Source organism: Lemur catta, chromosome 20, assembly GCF_020740605.2.
Source record: "Lemur catta isolate mLemCat1 chromosome 20, mLemCat1.pri, whole genome shotgun sequence".
NCBI classification, from domain to species: Eukaryota; Metazoa; Chordata; class Mammalia; order Primates; family Lemuridae; genus Lemur; species Lemur catta.
Window position 1 is genome coordinate 12,887,821 of NC_059147.1, and position 15,053 is coordinate 12,902,873.

General features: G+C 41.8%; 1 long non-coding RNA gene across 1 annotated transcript; it reads left to right on the plus strand.

The window, feature by feature from the left end:
- Positions 1-45: 45 nt before the first annotated feature.
- Positions 46-7,700, plus strand: LOC123625112. The gene is made up of 4 exons (XR_006730356.1): positions 46-82; positions 1,850-1,927; positions 4,566-4,726; positions 6,473-7,700. It is a non-coding gene; the product is annotated as an uncharacterized LOC123625112 (long non-coding RNA).
- Positions 7,701-15,053: the final 7,353 nt, after the last annotated feature.

The following is a 15,053-nucleotide window of genomic DNA, read 5'->3' on the forward strand; positions in this document are numbered from 1 at the left end:
ACACGAGACTCCACGGAAAGAAGTTGCAGAGGAGAACTGGAAGGAGAAATGTCCCGGAGAGGCTTGGAGACCAGCGACAAGGGTAGGTGGAGCGGTTAGATTTCCCCTCCCTTGCGCCTCGGACTGCGGGTGGGCTCCTGAGTGGTGGGAGAGACCTGCCAACACCAGCCCAGAGACGGCCGCCGCCAAGGAGCAGAGAGCCTCTTGCGGACAGGGCACCTCCCAGCCCACAGGCCCAAGCCGATCGGCAGGCGCCATAGTGCTTCATTCTCCCCTTCCCCTTCCGTCCCCTAACCTCTGCTGTAGAGCATTCCATTGTAGAAATATGCCACTATTTATTTCTCCATTATATGAATGGAAAATTGAGTTTTTTGCATTTTTGGCTGTCGTGAATAGTGCTACTAGAAACATTTTTATAAACATTTCTTGAGGTACATATGTATCCATTGCTCCTGGGTATAGTCACTGAGTGGAATTGTGGCATTCATAGTATATGTACACATTCAACTGTGGTACCAATTTTTTTTTTCCAAAATGATTACACCAACTCACAGTAGAGTATGAGAGTTCCAGTTGCTCTATATCATTTCCCAATGTTTGTATTGGATAAACTCTGAACAAGAGAGTTGATCCTAATTACCTTGTCATTACCAGAAGAAAAGTTCTTAACTCTTTTTTACACTTTATTGTAAGGCTCAGTTTCCCTGTCCTTATAAGATATTTTATTTGTATCAAGGTGGAAACCTTGTTAAATTTCATGTTATTAAGATTAAGCCCACTGTTCAACCCTCCTGGTGCCATGTCATGAGAAAATCTAAGAAGCATAACTTCCATGGAGTTTTCTGAGTGTTTAAGCAAGACATTGAATCAAACATTCATTCACTGAATATTTACAGAGTTCCTACTATGTGCCAGATACTGAAAATACAACAGTGGATAAAACAGATGAGATTCCTGCCCTCACAGAGTGTACAGCCCAGTCAGGGAGACAGGCCGGTAACTAGGCAACTGCGCTACAGCTGTGTGAGACCACTGGAAACCTTTTTCATCTTGCCAACAATGATATCAAAAGTGACTCTGTCAAAATCATTGTGTCTATTCATTCTACTCATCAGTGTAGTAATTCTATCAAAATGTAAAAGCCAGCTAATCTGACTTAATTATGTCAGCCATGTTAATTCCTAGTGAATATCACTTCGTTTTCTAAAATTACTCACACTGCTCTTTTTGTAAGGCCCACAATGCGAGTTGGTTTCACCTCTGGTCTGTGGTGTTCAGAAGACATTTTCTTTCCTTCTTTGAATAAGACAAAAATTGGGAGTGTGGGGTTTTCAGAGCTTAGAAGCATTTTTTAGAATAATTAGTTCATGAATGTGTCCGTGACATCAAGTGTGTTTGTAGATAAAATTCATATCTGGACTTTGGCATCACAGAGGAAGATATCCTGTCTTTAATTTTAGTAACATTTGGTATTTTCAGTTTCTAGGCTGCCAAATTCTTCCTGTGTATTTATTCTTCTTGAAAACCTTTGACATGATTCTGGCTAATAATTTCCTGAGACTGTAAACAGATAAGTGGACTGCAATAAATAATGAAATTACATAAGTCAGTAGTTCCCAAACTTTGCACTTTATAGATCAGTAAAATTTTTTAAAGGGTGATAGATACATATTGAGTCCCCAGTCTTTTATTTTGCCAAGCTAGAATGTATAAGAGAAAATCAACTATAACAGTCTACAAAAGGAAAGATATTTTAAAAAATGGACATCGTTTCGGAATAAAATGTGGTCTCTTACACTACATAAATTTAAGTTTGTGAGAAATTTTCTAAGTTGTCCTCATTTTTCAGGTCACATCACAGAGCAATGAAAGTTTTGTCACCAAATGGCAGGAGACAATGGGTTGCCATTGGGAACCAAGATGTAAGGTGAGAGAGGGTAAAGGGCTCTGCTCTTAGGACAACTCATATAGATTTTCATGCTCACAAAACTTAGAGAGCAAGGAATAGATTCTGTGGACAGAAAGTGACGTGCTAACTCCAGATATTTTCATCTCTGCTCTTGCTACCAGGCACATGCCTTTGCCCTCTCAGCACGGGCCACAGCAGGGGAGCAGGAGCAGCATTAAGGATGGAAAAGTCAAACACAATCTCACACACACATACACACGTACATGCATGTTCTTTAAGTTCAACAAGTGGTTTTTTTTTTTTTTTAGACAGAGTCTCACTCTGTTGCCCGGGCTAGAGTGCCATGGTGTCAGCCTAGCTCACAGCAACCTCAAACTCCTGGGCTCAAGCAATCCTTCTGCCTCAGCCTCCCCGAGTAGCTGGGACTGCAGGCATGCGCCACCATGCCTGGCTCATTTTTATCTATATATTTTTAGCCGTCCATATAATTTCTTTCTATTTTTAGTAGAGATGGGGTCTCGTTCTTGCTCAGTCTGAACAAGTAGGTTTAAGCACAGATTATGGAGTAGTTCTCTTCCCACCAAGGAGCTTTAGAATTCCAACTTTTAACAATGGAAATGTTCCTCTACTATCCTGGTGGTAATTTTAGCTTCATATGCACACAGATATATAACCGGAATATTTCCAAATGTTGGGCTTTCTGGGACCTTCCTTCTCTTTCTTAAGGCTGGATTCCTAACGTTTCACACACAACTGTCTACATTGTCTCTGAGGGCATTGGGGGGATTTGCATTTCTCATAAAGCACTTCCTGCTGCTCTCGGCAGGTCCAGGGAGGTCTGGCTTCTACCAGCAACCCCCAGTTCCCTTCAACCCCAGCAGCTCCCTTTGGGCTGCTGCCTGGGACTCTGACTTCGAAGAAACCTGTTATAACAGGGCAGCCACTGCGTTGGCCTGAAGAAAGAGGTGAACTGGGACAGGTTGCACCTCCCTTGACTATCCTGTCCACAAACCGCCCACAGCACTGGCAAGACAAGGCTGTTGCACCTAACAGACCTTCCCTGGCAGCTGGGGGGCAGGAGTGCGGTGAAAGAGGGGCTGACGGTGCCGTGTGAAACAAGGGACGCCAGAGCGCTGGTCACTGAGACCCCTGGGCCATGCCTGCCCCTGGAGAGCTTCCTCTGGTTGACCTTGTTTTCTGGAGCTCGACACTCTGCTTCCAAACTCTAAGCCATGGACCATTTGCGCAAATGAAACAATCAAGTGGAATAGGAAGTACAAGAACAAAGGGAAGTTTGTTGAAGCTGGGTGGAGCTGCGGGCGCCATCGTGCTGGGCTTTTCCCTCACCCCACGGCAGCCCCAAGGAGCCACCACAGGACCCTGTGGCTTCTGGGCACATAATCAGATGATCATTGATTTAATCTAAGCTTGCAATTTGCAGTGAGGGATTCGAGGAACAGAGAGGGGACAATACTTGACCAGAACCCTAGGGACAGTAAGCATCAAAATTTGGGCTTTTGCAGTGTGTGTGTCTGTGTGTGTGTGCGCGCGTGTGTCTGTCGGTTTATGTGTGTCTGTTGGGGGGTGTATGTGCCTGCACTGTGTATGTGTGTGCATGTGCCATGTATATATGTGTGTAAGTGGATCCATACGTGTCTCTGTGTGAATGTGTGTGAGTGTGTGAGTGAGGCCAGCAAGGAGGCCTTCTCACAGCTGCTGGTGCAGAGGCAGCAGGAGGCTGATGTGGGCTCCATGCTTGCTCCATCACAGCTTGCAAGCGCAGCGGCTGCACACCTCCTTGAGCTGTGCAGTCTGAACTGGCGATAATGTGAATAATCTCTCCCTTAGCATTAGGAGGATCGAGTGAGGGGAGGTGAGGTGGACGCTGGTCAAGTGTTAAGTGCGGTGTGTGGTCCAGTGCTCTCATTCGATAATATTTGACTTCAAGAACCGTACCCTTCCTGACGGGTCAGACCGTCCTGACCTGCCTGTTCTTTACCTTCCCTGTGACCTTTCTATCTGTGCAGACCGACTCAACCAACCTTGCCTTTATGAGGCACTACGACCATAAACCCAAGAATGAAGCAATGAAGGTGGGGAAATCTATTGAAATTAAACAGTAGCCAATCTACGTTATAACTGGGTCTTAGTCTATTTTCTGATTCATCAATTATTTACTAAGTGTTCATTCTTGGCTGATACTAACATTGGAGAGACAGACTGCTCCTTGCCCTTGAGAGGTTCAGGAGTGAGGGGTACTCCTGCAAACACTGTCCTTGCCTCCCATACTTGATGAATCACACATACAACAGTAGCATTAGTAAAAGGCCAACTTGAAAGATCACTGAGTTCTCTTTTGATCTACCCACTTTGATACTGACAAGTATTCTCCATCTACATAGCTTTATGTCTCATAAATCCATTAAGGGATCAACATGTATAACAATCTCTCTGCCCATGTGTCCACGCGTCTGTCTGTCTGTCTCTCCTTACTCTTCCTCTTAAATTTCTTGAATTGTATAGCCACTGTTTCCCCTTCCTTTCCTCACTCTGGGAAAGAATCAGAGTGTAGGAATTCTAGCCTGCATGGAGGGAGGTGATAGGACGGACACCTTGTTAGCACTAGGCTGAATGTTTTGCCTGCTTCTTCCAGCAGCAGAGGAGAGGCCTTGTACCCCCTGCCATGTGGGTCGGCCAAGCCAGAGCACCCATCCTGTCAAGGTGGTGATGACAGCATGACTCCTGGAAGCAGTTCTTAAATGTGCTCTGCAGACAGCATCTGCTTTCCACTGGTCCATGGTGAGATGATGATCATCGGTAAGGACAATCTTGAATTCATTTCATTTAGAGGACTTTCGTCAGAGGTTATAGCCTTCCTCCTCTTTTTGGCATTCAGATATCTTTTTGTATATGAAATCGTGATGACAGGTGATCACAGTTTAGTGGTTGTTACTTGACAAGATTAAAAGTCGGCAAGCCTATGTGACTCCCCCAATTTTGGTCTGAAATCTTGCCAGCATTCAAAATTCAAAGATATGGGAGCCCTGCTAATGTACAACATGGTGGCTCTGAGTTAGACCAATCTGAGTTGGAATTCCAACTCCGCTACTTAACTGACAATGTGGCTGGCCCTTTGAGCCACAGCTTGCTCATCAGTATTGGAGATGATAATACAATACATACTTCATATTATGGTTTTAAGGACAGTCTGCGCAAAATGTCTGGCATATCACAGTTTTCACTGACAGCCATTGTCACAAGTCTTTTTGGTCCCAATGAAAACTCTTGCAGTGAAATTCTTCCTGGTTTCTGTCCCTTCTTCTTGGGTCTTACAGATTGAGAAATAAGAGCTAACGGCAACTAATGCACAACTTTGGTGCTGAAAGTCGTAGCTCCAGGCCAAGGTTCACAGAAGTAAACACACTTGCATCTGTATCTCCAGAAGGGAGATGAAACTGAGGATGAGTCTATTAGAAAGAAGACGTTTCAATATTTGGGAGCACAGCTGAATACCAAAAGCAAATTACACCATAAGCCAGATGTTCGGGAACTTCGTTTCCATTTTTTTGCCTGAAGAAAAGTTTTAGTTCATAAAGAAAACAATGAGCAGAAATTGCTATCACAACATAGCAATTCATGGTTCATGGTTATTTAAAATGAGCCCATTTGAAAATAATCAAAGATGCACACAATGAGTTATAAAGAGAGTTGTTCATTTCAGTGTTATTTATCATATGTAAAATGTAGAAACATCCTAAATGGCTTACCATAAAGGATTTGTTATATAAATTACAGTACTTTCACTTGATGGACTGCTATGCGGCCATTAAAAATCGTGTTGTTGAAGAATATTTAATGACTTGAGAAAATGTTTGCAATATTTTTTAAGCAAGGAAAGCAGGTTACAAAGTAGAATATGTAGTATGATCATACTTTATGTCATTATAACCCAGAGATCTGCTGGAACCTCCTAAACTTTGGGATCCAGATAAGAGGGCTCAAATTCCCAATCCCATGGCCTTGGGAAGCCTTGCCAAGGTTTCTCCAAGTTCCTAGAGACCTACCTTCTCAGAGTCCTTCTGCCTCTTGTCAGCCACTCCTTCTCTCTATCATTCTGACTTCCATGTGCAACTCAACCTCTCTTGCCTATTTGAAAAACAAAATTCATAGCAGTAAAGCTATCTCTAGCGGCTTGGAGGTTGGGGTGGGAGAGATGGATGGGATGGAAGAAGTATTCACATCACTGTAGTGGCATGAAAAGGGCCCCCCCCACCAAAAGATATGTCCCTCCATATCCTAGCTCTAGAAACCTGTGAATGTGATCTTCTTTGGAGAAAGAGGGTCTTTGCAGGTGTAATTAAGTATCTTGGACTAGAGTGGGCTCTAAATCCAATGACATATTGCATGGTCCAACCTTACTTTGCCCACAGCCTTCCCCATCTCAGAGAGGGCAACTTCATCCTGCCAGTGGCACAGCTCACTAGCACTGGGCTCCCCTCAACTCTGCTCCTGGACTCAGCACACACCCAGTCCATCAAGAAATCTTGTTGGTTCTACCTTCAGAATACGTCCACTACCTGACAAGTTCTGACCTGTCGACAGCTACCAGCCAATTCCGAGTCCTCATCACCCGCTGCCTGGATTGCAGCAACAGCCTCCAATAGGACCCCCCTCATCTCCCTACAGTCCATTCTTAATCCAGCAACAGAAAAATGTTTTTATTAGTATAACCTTAGTCCTATCTTGCCACTTACCTGCTGAAACCTGGCAAAGGCTCCCATCTCACCCCAAGTAAAAGCCAAAATCCTTAAATGGCCATAAGGATGACCTGGCCCTTGTAGTTCACGGACCACGGCTCTGACTTCTGTCTCCTCGTTCACTCCGTTCTAGTCACAAGGACCTCCTTGCTGCTCCTCAAACACACAGGACCCCTCCTGCCTTGGGGCTTTGCTCCTGTCCACTTGTCTCATTCCCTCACCTTCTATAATTCTTTGTTCAAATGTTGTCTGCTCAATGCACCTGGCCCCCTCACACTCATGCTCTGAGTTTTTCCGTGGAAATGATCTAAATAACAAACTCATGGCAACAACAAATTTTATGCTCTGTCTTCAATGGACTGAATGTTTGCAGCCCTTCAAAATTCATATGTTGAAATCCTAACCAAATGTGATGGTATTTGGAGGTGGAAACTTTGGATTAGTGCCCTTATAAAGGGACCCCGGAGAACTCTCTTGCCCTCTGTCTGCCATTGGAGGATACAACAAGAAGCCAGCAGCCTCCAACCTGGAAGAGCGCCCTCACCAGAACCATGCTGGCTCCCTAATCTCACACTTTAGCCTTCAGAACTGTGAAAACAAGTGTCTGTTGTTTATAAGCTACCCAGTCTCTCACACTTTGCTATAGCAACCCAGACTGAGTAAGACACTGTCTGTCTATCTATCAAAAATGAAATGGTTGTCATGAGTACACTGGTAACATGTTTATTGGAACTGAAATATGAACTCATATTTTTTTTCTAACAACTGATGGTTAAATATAATTTGGGGCATATAACTCAAAAAGAATTCAAATACTTTGATTTGGCTGATTGATTTGACAATGTGGAATGGCTTTGCCAATTAGATTATGAATATTTCCCATAATGTGAATGAGTTAAATCTTCAATTACAAAGTTGTTTTAAAATATATTTAAGACACATAATATAAAAGCATTTTATCAAAAATATTACATTCATGGTATTGTGTTTATATTGAAATTAACATTAACATTATTTTGATTTACCCAACTCTGTGTACACCTGGTTAAACATGATGCCTCTGAGTAAAAGAATAACAAGTATAATTAAAACTTGTTTGATATAGATTTAAACCTATTCTGGTCTACTTTCCAGAAATTGAAAAGAATTGAATAATAAATTCTTTTCCAAGTAATATTGTTTCCCACTGTCAGCTTTCAGGAAAATTGAAGAACCTAACCTAGTTGTCAGTTGAGCATAAAATTTAATTTTGCACGTATAACTTAAAAGGAATTTTAAAAATTGAGTACCCCATCCATTCCTAATTTGCTGAGAATTTTTATCATGACAGGATGTTGAAGTTTGTCCAATGTTTATTCCTCTTCATGGATACAATCATATGGCTTCTCTTCTTTGATCTGTTAATATTATGAAATATATTGATGGGTTTTTAAAAAATTTAGTAACCCTGATATTCAAAATTGGTTCCATTCCCATCTACTCACCTCTATGGATGAGAATCCTCAGTGATACATCTATTAAAAAAGCAATAGAATTCATGCTGAGCCCTGTCTTATTCTATTAATAAGTAGCATTCATCTACAGATACATGAACAAATGTGAAAAAGTCACATCTACCTAATTAATACTTTATTTTTTATATTTAATAATTAATAAAATGTTTATTAATAGTAGTCTTTTTATTTGTTGTATATGATCAATAATTAAAATGTTAACTCAATCCAGAAGAAATTTCATACTAAAAGCCTATGGTCACAGGGTATAAGAACTAAACCTGTTCTGGAGCAGTGGCTCATGCCTGTAATCCTAGCACTCTGGGATTCTGAGGTGGGAGGATTGCTTGAGTTCAGGAGTTCAAGACCAGCCTGAGCAAGAGTGAGACCCTGTGTCTACTAAAAATAGAAAAATTAGCGTCGTGGCATGTACCTGTAGTCCCACCTACTCAGAAGGCTGAGGCAGGAGGATTGCTGGAGCCCAAGAGTCTGAGGTTGCAGTGAGCTATAATGACACCCCTGCACTATAGCCCAGGTGACAGAGTAAGACAGTCTCAAAAAAAAAAAGAGTCTATGTCAGGTGCCATGCACTAAGCCTTGGCATCCACAGAGAGGAGAGATTCTGAAATGGATCTTCCCTCCCCTACCTAGCTCATTTCTCCCCCACCTCTCCACTGCCTGTGGCATCCTGTTTGTCTCTAGCCACTGTACATGGTCGCCCCACTTATAGGCAGGAAACCTTTCTGCTGGTGTTTTCCAAGTTTCCAAGGTGGAAGGAGAGAGAGAAAATACCAGCAGGAAGGTTTCCCATGGACTCGTGGTGCTATGGACCAAGGCTCTGTGGTCCATGTGGTGCCTTTGGTCCCCAAGCCCACGCCTGCATTGTCCCATTTCTTGTCCTACTTTCTTACCTGAGGCTCACTTTCAGCCTCATGTCATTCTACAGGACTTGGAGGAGTGGTGCAGGGCAAGGTGTCTCTGGACCATGGGAGTGGAAAGAGGGAGCAAGAAGGCAGTGCTGTGGTCTGGCCTCAGGATGGATTGTCTAAGAGATTCTTAAACCTTGCAGATTGTCAACATTAACTTGCTGACCGGCTGAGGTGTTATTCTAGGCCATCAGGAAAACAGGCAAAGGGCAAAAGGAACAGAAAGAGAAACTGAGTCCAAAAGATTTGGCAAAGCAAAATTTAATCTGAGAATGAAGAAAAAGGGAGGTGTCAAAATGCCAGGGACTGCCGGAGATAAGGAATCCACTTCCAGACATTAGGTTAAGAGAAATTGGACCATTCCCACTAGACACATGGAAGTGGCAAGTTCATACTCATTTAGAAGTCATTCGCCTAGGGTTCAGAGTTGAAACCAAAAGAATTGAAGAGTTCTTTTAGGGAGACGGTGTAGATGTAAAAGAAAAGAAGGCTGGAGATTGAATCTTGGGTTTTAGTCCATTAGGTGCTGGGAGGAAAATACAAAAGAGCCAAAGAAACAATAGAGAAGAAGGGAGGGGAGAAGATGAAGTAGGAGGAAAAAGAGGAGGAGGAGGAGGAGGAGATGACAGATCAGAGCGAAGTACAGGAGTGGCAGTTAAAGGAGAAAGGATTCTATAAGAAAAGTTCATATGCTATACTGTCAGTGACAGAAATTCAGACACGTGACAGAGAGGAAATGTTCTTTGCAAAAAGAAAAGTCTAAACAAATGGTAAATTTTAATTTGTCTTACATAACTGAATACCTAATGAAACATCTGTGCTAGAATTGCTTTTAGTATCATATAACGAACCCATTGCATTCATAGTACTGCTTTTAGTTTTGTAGATGCATATGAATAGCATACACATTGCTTTCCAAGAAACACCACCTGAACATTCTTTACAAACAAGGGTGAAGAAATAGAAGGAACTTCATCTCTATGCTGTGCACCACCTATTAATATTATATTCTACTACCATGGTCTCTGAGGGAGCAAAAACATTTGGGTATGCTGTGGGTTAGGTAAACACCCACTAAATATTGGTGCATGCATAATTAGAATGACTAAAATAATTCTGGCATAAAATTACCCTAGCAGTCAGAGGAGAGAAAAAATGAAGTAATTTGATCATGAAAATTAATACAAGTCGACTCTCAATTTTCAATGCAGTTAATTGAATACCACTTATTATTCAAACCTCACTTTCCCTACTGGTTTGTGCATTTTTCTCCTTGCCCTGAGAGAAATGAAGGTGAGAGGAGGATCCCAGGAGCAAAGTTATCATATCATATCATAATGGAGCAAGAGAATTATGTTTATTTTTCTGAGGCAGTGACTCCTAAATTTTTACCCACATTGATTTTGCCACCCATGACACACTTCCACGGGCATGTCCAAGGTAATAGGTCATCCTGCCCTCTCCTACTCAAACAACACTGAAATGAGAATGAGATCGACATTGTTGTAGGTGTAATCTTTTTTTAATGACAACTTTATTGAGCTGTAACTCACATATCATAAGATTTGCCCATGTAAAGTGTCCAAATCAACAGCTTTTAGTATTCACAGTTTTACAACCATCATTATATGTCATGATGTTTGAAATATAAAAAGCAACCCATCAGCAGTCCCAACACATTTCATGCTGCTCTGGTTGGGATATTTGACTCTTCCAAGCCTCATGCTGAAATTTGATCCCCAGTGTTGGAGGTGGGGCCTGATGGGAGGTGTTTGGGTCCAAAGGACAATCCCTCAGGAATGGCTTGGTGCTGTCTGCCAGGTAATGAGTGAATTCTTGTTCTAGTAGTTCACACAAGAGCTGGTTGTTTCTAACAGCCTGGCACCTCCCTCCCTTCTCTCTTGCTTCCTCACTCACCACGTGATCTCTGCATATACCAGCCTTACTTCACCTTCTGCCATGAGTGGAGGCAGCCTGAAGCCCTCCTGAAGCAGATGTTGGCACCATGCAGCCTGCAGAACCATGAGCCAAATAACCCTCTTTCCTTTATAAATTTACCCAGTCTCAGGGATTCCCTTTTATTTTATTTATTTATTTATTTTGAGACAGAGTCTCACTCTGTGGCCTGGGCTAGAGTGCCGTGGCATCAGCCTAGCTCACGGCAACCTCAAACTCCTGGGCTCAAGCAATCCTCCTGCCTCAGCCTCCCGAGTAGCTGGGACTACAGGCATGTGCCACCATGCCCAGCTAATTTTTCTCTATATATTTTTAGTTGTCCATATAATTTCTTTCTATTTTTAGTAGAGATGGGTCTCGCTTTTGCTCAGGCTGGTCTCAAACTCCTGAACTCAAACAATCCGCCTGCCTCGGCCTCCCAGAGTGCTAGGATTACAGGCGTAAACCACCATGCCTGGCTTAGGTATTCCTTTTTAGCAACACAAATGGATTAAGACACACCCAAACCCCCACAATACAATATTCTTTTTATTCTTTCATGGCACATGCTGTTCTACTATCTTGTATTAGTATAAAGGCTAAACTGCTGTAAAAAAGCAAACCTTCAAAATATAGTGGCACAAACCTATGCATGTGATAACACTCTAGAGAAACTAAACACAGACACGTACATACACAAGTGAGTACAAGTAAAACAAGAAATCTAAGATCTATGGATTATATCAATGTCAATATCTTGGCTGTAATACTACAGTTTTGGAAAATGTTATCATTGGGGGAAACTGAGGAAAGTGTACACAGGAGCTCTCTGTATTATTTCTTGCAACAACATATGATCTATAATTATTTAAATTAAAATTTCAATTAAAAAGAGATAGTGTCATAAATAACAGTATAGGTAATCTAGATTGGTGAGACTGGTGAGACAGCTCCACTCCACAAGGCCATTCAGGGATCCAGGTTCCTTCTATCTTGTTGCTCCGATATTCCCTAGAGGCCCTATGCTCATGTACAGGGTTGACCCTGAGTTACTGACAAAACTGGGTTTCAGTCCCTGGGAAGAAAGAAAAGAGGGCAATGGATTTCCTTTCAAGCATGTGATGCAGAAATTGCACACATCACTTCCACTCACATATATTGGTAAAAACTTAGCCACATGGGCACACCTAGCTGCAGGGGAGGCTGGTAAGTGGAGTTTTTATTCTGGATGGTCATGTGTTAGTAAAACACCATTATTATGGAAGAAGGAAAAGACATATTTTGGGTAACAACCAACAGTCTTCCACAAAGCACAAACTGGTTTTGTTTGTCGGTGTAGTGAATATGTTCTTTGGTCTGTGCTACAAATCCCTTCTTTCGGGGAAACCACATCTGTCTGATATGTTCTATAATCATCTCTCTCTATCCAGAGCTGAGAGATGAGATGACAGAGGTCTGACGATGTTTGAAGTCCTAAAGCTATATCCACCTTTTGAACTTCTGGTTACAGAAGGTAATCCTTCCTACCTTTGATTTATCTATATTGTGATGGCTTTCTATGATTCTCAACCCAAAGATACCTGATTAAATTGGTATCTGGACTCCTCAGTTTCTGAAAACACTAAGGAACAGAAGTAGCAAACATAAGCTTCACTGTCTCAGGGCATCCCTTGTGTCATAGGAGAGCTACAGATGTTTGATCCCCAAACAGTGAGAGCCCTTGGCCAGGACACTCAAAAATAACATGTAGATTTAATCAGCACTATTTAAACACTTAGTTTAATCAGTACTAAGAGAGGCATGGGTAATAATAATGAGATTTTTAAAAAGTTTTTAAAAGGAAAAAGCAAAAGCATTGACCCAAATAGGATGTGTGATACTTCTTAATAAGTGCTATAAATGCTTATAAAAGAAAGTTAAGATGCTTAATTGCTGAATAAATGAAATATGAACATTCATTATATTGCTTGGAGAGTTCTTTAATATGTAATGGGGAAAAAACATTTTATCAAACATACTGTAAGTGACAAATGCTTGCTTTCCTTTCTAAAACAAGTCAATTCTTGAAGCCATTAACCTCCATTTAAATATAGCTCAATTTTTTTCTGTCTATTCCCTTTTAATTTTTTTTTCATTAGTGAGAGAAAACAGGTTTGCCCAGGAGATAGAGCTGCACAGTAGAAACAACATGGAGTGTAGAGGGATTTAGAGTCAGAAGCTTTGGCTTTTAATCCAGCTCTGTCGTTTATTTGTTCTGTGACCCTAAGCAAGTCACTTAACCTCACTTGGTTTCCAGGTGGAGCGTGGGACTATTGAAAGAACTCTCTTAGCCACCTCAGAGAAACGTTGTGGTGCTACTACTGAGTCACAGCACTTCTAAGGCAGTGCTTCTGAGCCTCTACTGTACTCAGGAATTACCTGGGGATTTTGCTAAAATGCAGATTTTTATTTATTAACCCTAGAGTGGGACCTAAGACCCATTTCTAATAAGCTTCCAGGAGATGTTGATGTTACTGGTCCACGTTTTTTAATAGCAAAGTTTTAGGGTCTCTGCCAGGCTCACAATTATTTCCTTTCTTTAGAAACTGCCCCAGTTTATAGCAGTGGCCCATTAATCGTCGTGCTTGTACCTCTTTTCCATAGCTGACTATAGTAGAGGTGATTTCTGATCCAAGCTGGGCCAAAGGGTCTCATCTGCAAGCCTCAGGTTTTGAACAGTGACAACCAGAAACGTGACATTTATTCACTTGCTGATTCATTTAGAAGTTAAAAAAAAAAATCTCTCTCTATGCCAGATACTGTAATAGGCAGTAAAGATACACCAGTCAATAAAGCGGGTCTCTGCCCTCATGGAGCTTTCATTCTAATAATATGCAAGATAATTTCAGATGGGCTAAGTGTTATAGAGCAATTGGAGAATTTCAAGGGGGTGCAGGAGACTTTAAACAGGGGTGTTGGGAAAAGTCAGGCTCTTATTTCCCCTTCTGCAGTGACCTTGGTGGCCAGGGGTTGACTATGATGGCAGATAAATGAAGGAAGCCTGGGTCCCTGTGTGACTGGGTAGAGCAAAGCACTCTTCCCTTCCCTGCAGACTGAATTGGACTGTGATCAGAGTGAGAAATATACTTTTGTCTCACTGTAGCATTGAGATTTCAGGGCTTACTCTTACAGAAGCTAGCTCTTCTTACCATAAATACATACAGTTGTTCAACTCCTTTTGAGATTCTAAAAATTGCCCTTTTTTCACTTACATTAGTTAGAGCTGCTCTCTACTACTTGAAACCCAAAGACCCTTAACATCAATATCTGTGAGAATCCAATGAGCTAATAGGCATGAAAGTGCTTTGTAACGCATAAAGTATTGTACATCTGTGAAGAATTATGAAAGCAAACTGATCTTCCCGAAATGCATCCACTGTCTGGATATTATTGAGAGGAAACAAAACCAAACAAGCATCAACATATAAACTCACCTTGAGATCAATTTCTTTCTCTAGTCATTTCCATCTTAGATTTCTTATTCAGAGCTTTACAAAATCAACTCACTAAATTGCAATGGAAGCTAAAGAAGTAATTGTAAAGTGTGTAATTTTCCTTTAAAACATATGTGCTTATATTTTAAAAGAGTACTTGGTGGCACAAGAATATTAACATTTAAATTCACCACTTCTCATGTTTAGCAACACACAGTGAATCTGGGTATCCCTCAAAGGATCCTGAAATCCCCCAAAGGAAACCTGTCTCTGCACTGCGTCCTCAGGGGGTCTTTTCTTCCTTGGCTGGGGGGGGGTCTCAAGAGCATATAGCTGGTCTCCCAGTCCCCTGAGTTTCCTTCCTCTTATCTTCTAATCTTTATGTATCCTAAGCAACCACTGCAAAGTTGTCACTTAAGACTACTTGGTTCAACCATCCTCAGTCTTCTGAGACTTATGGCTGGATCACAGCTGGGGACAAGACAAGCAGGCAGGACAGAGGGCCCATCAGAGAGGCCAATGCCAGGGACTTGGCTTTCTTCACCTCACCTTCATTTATT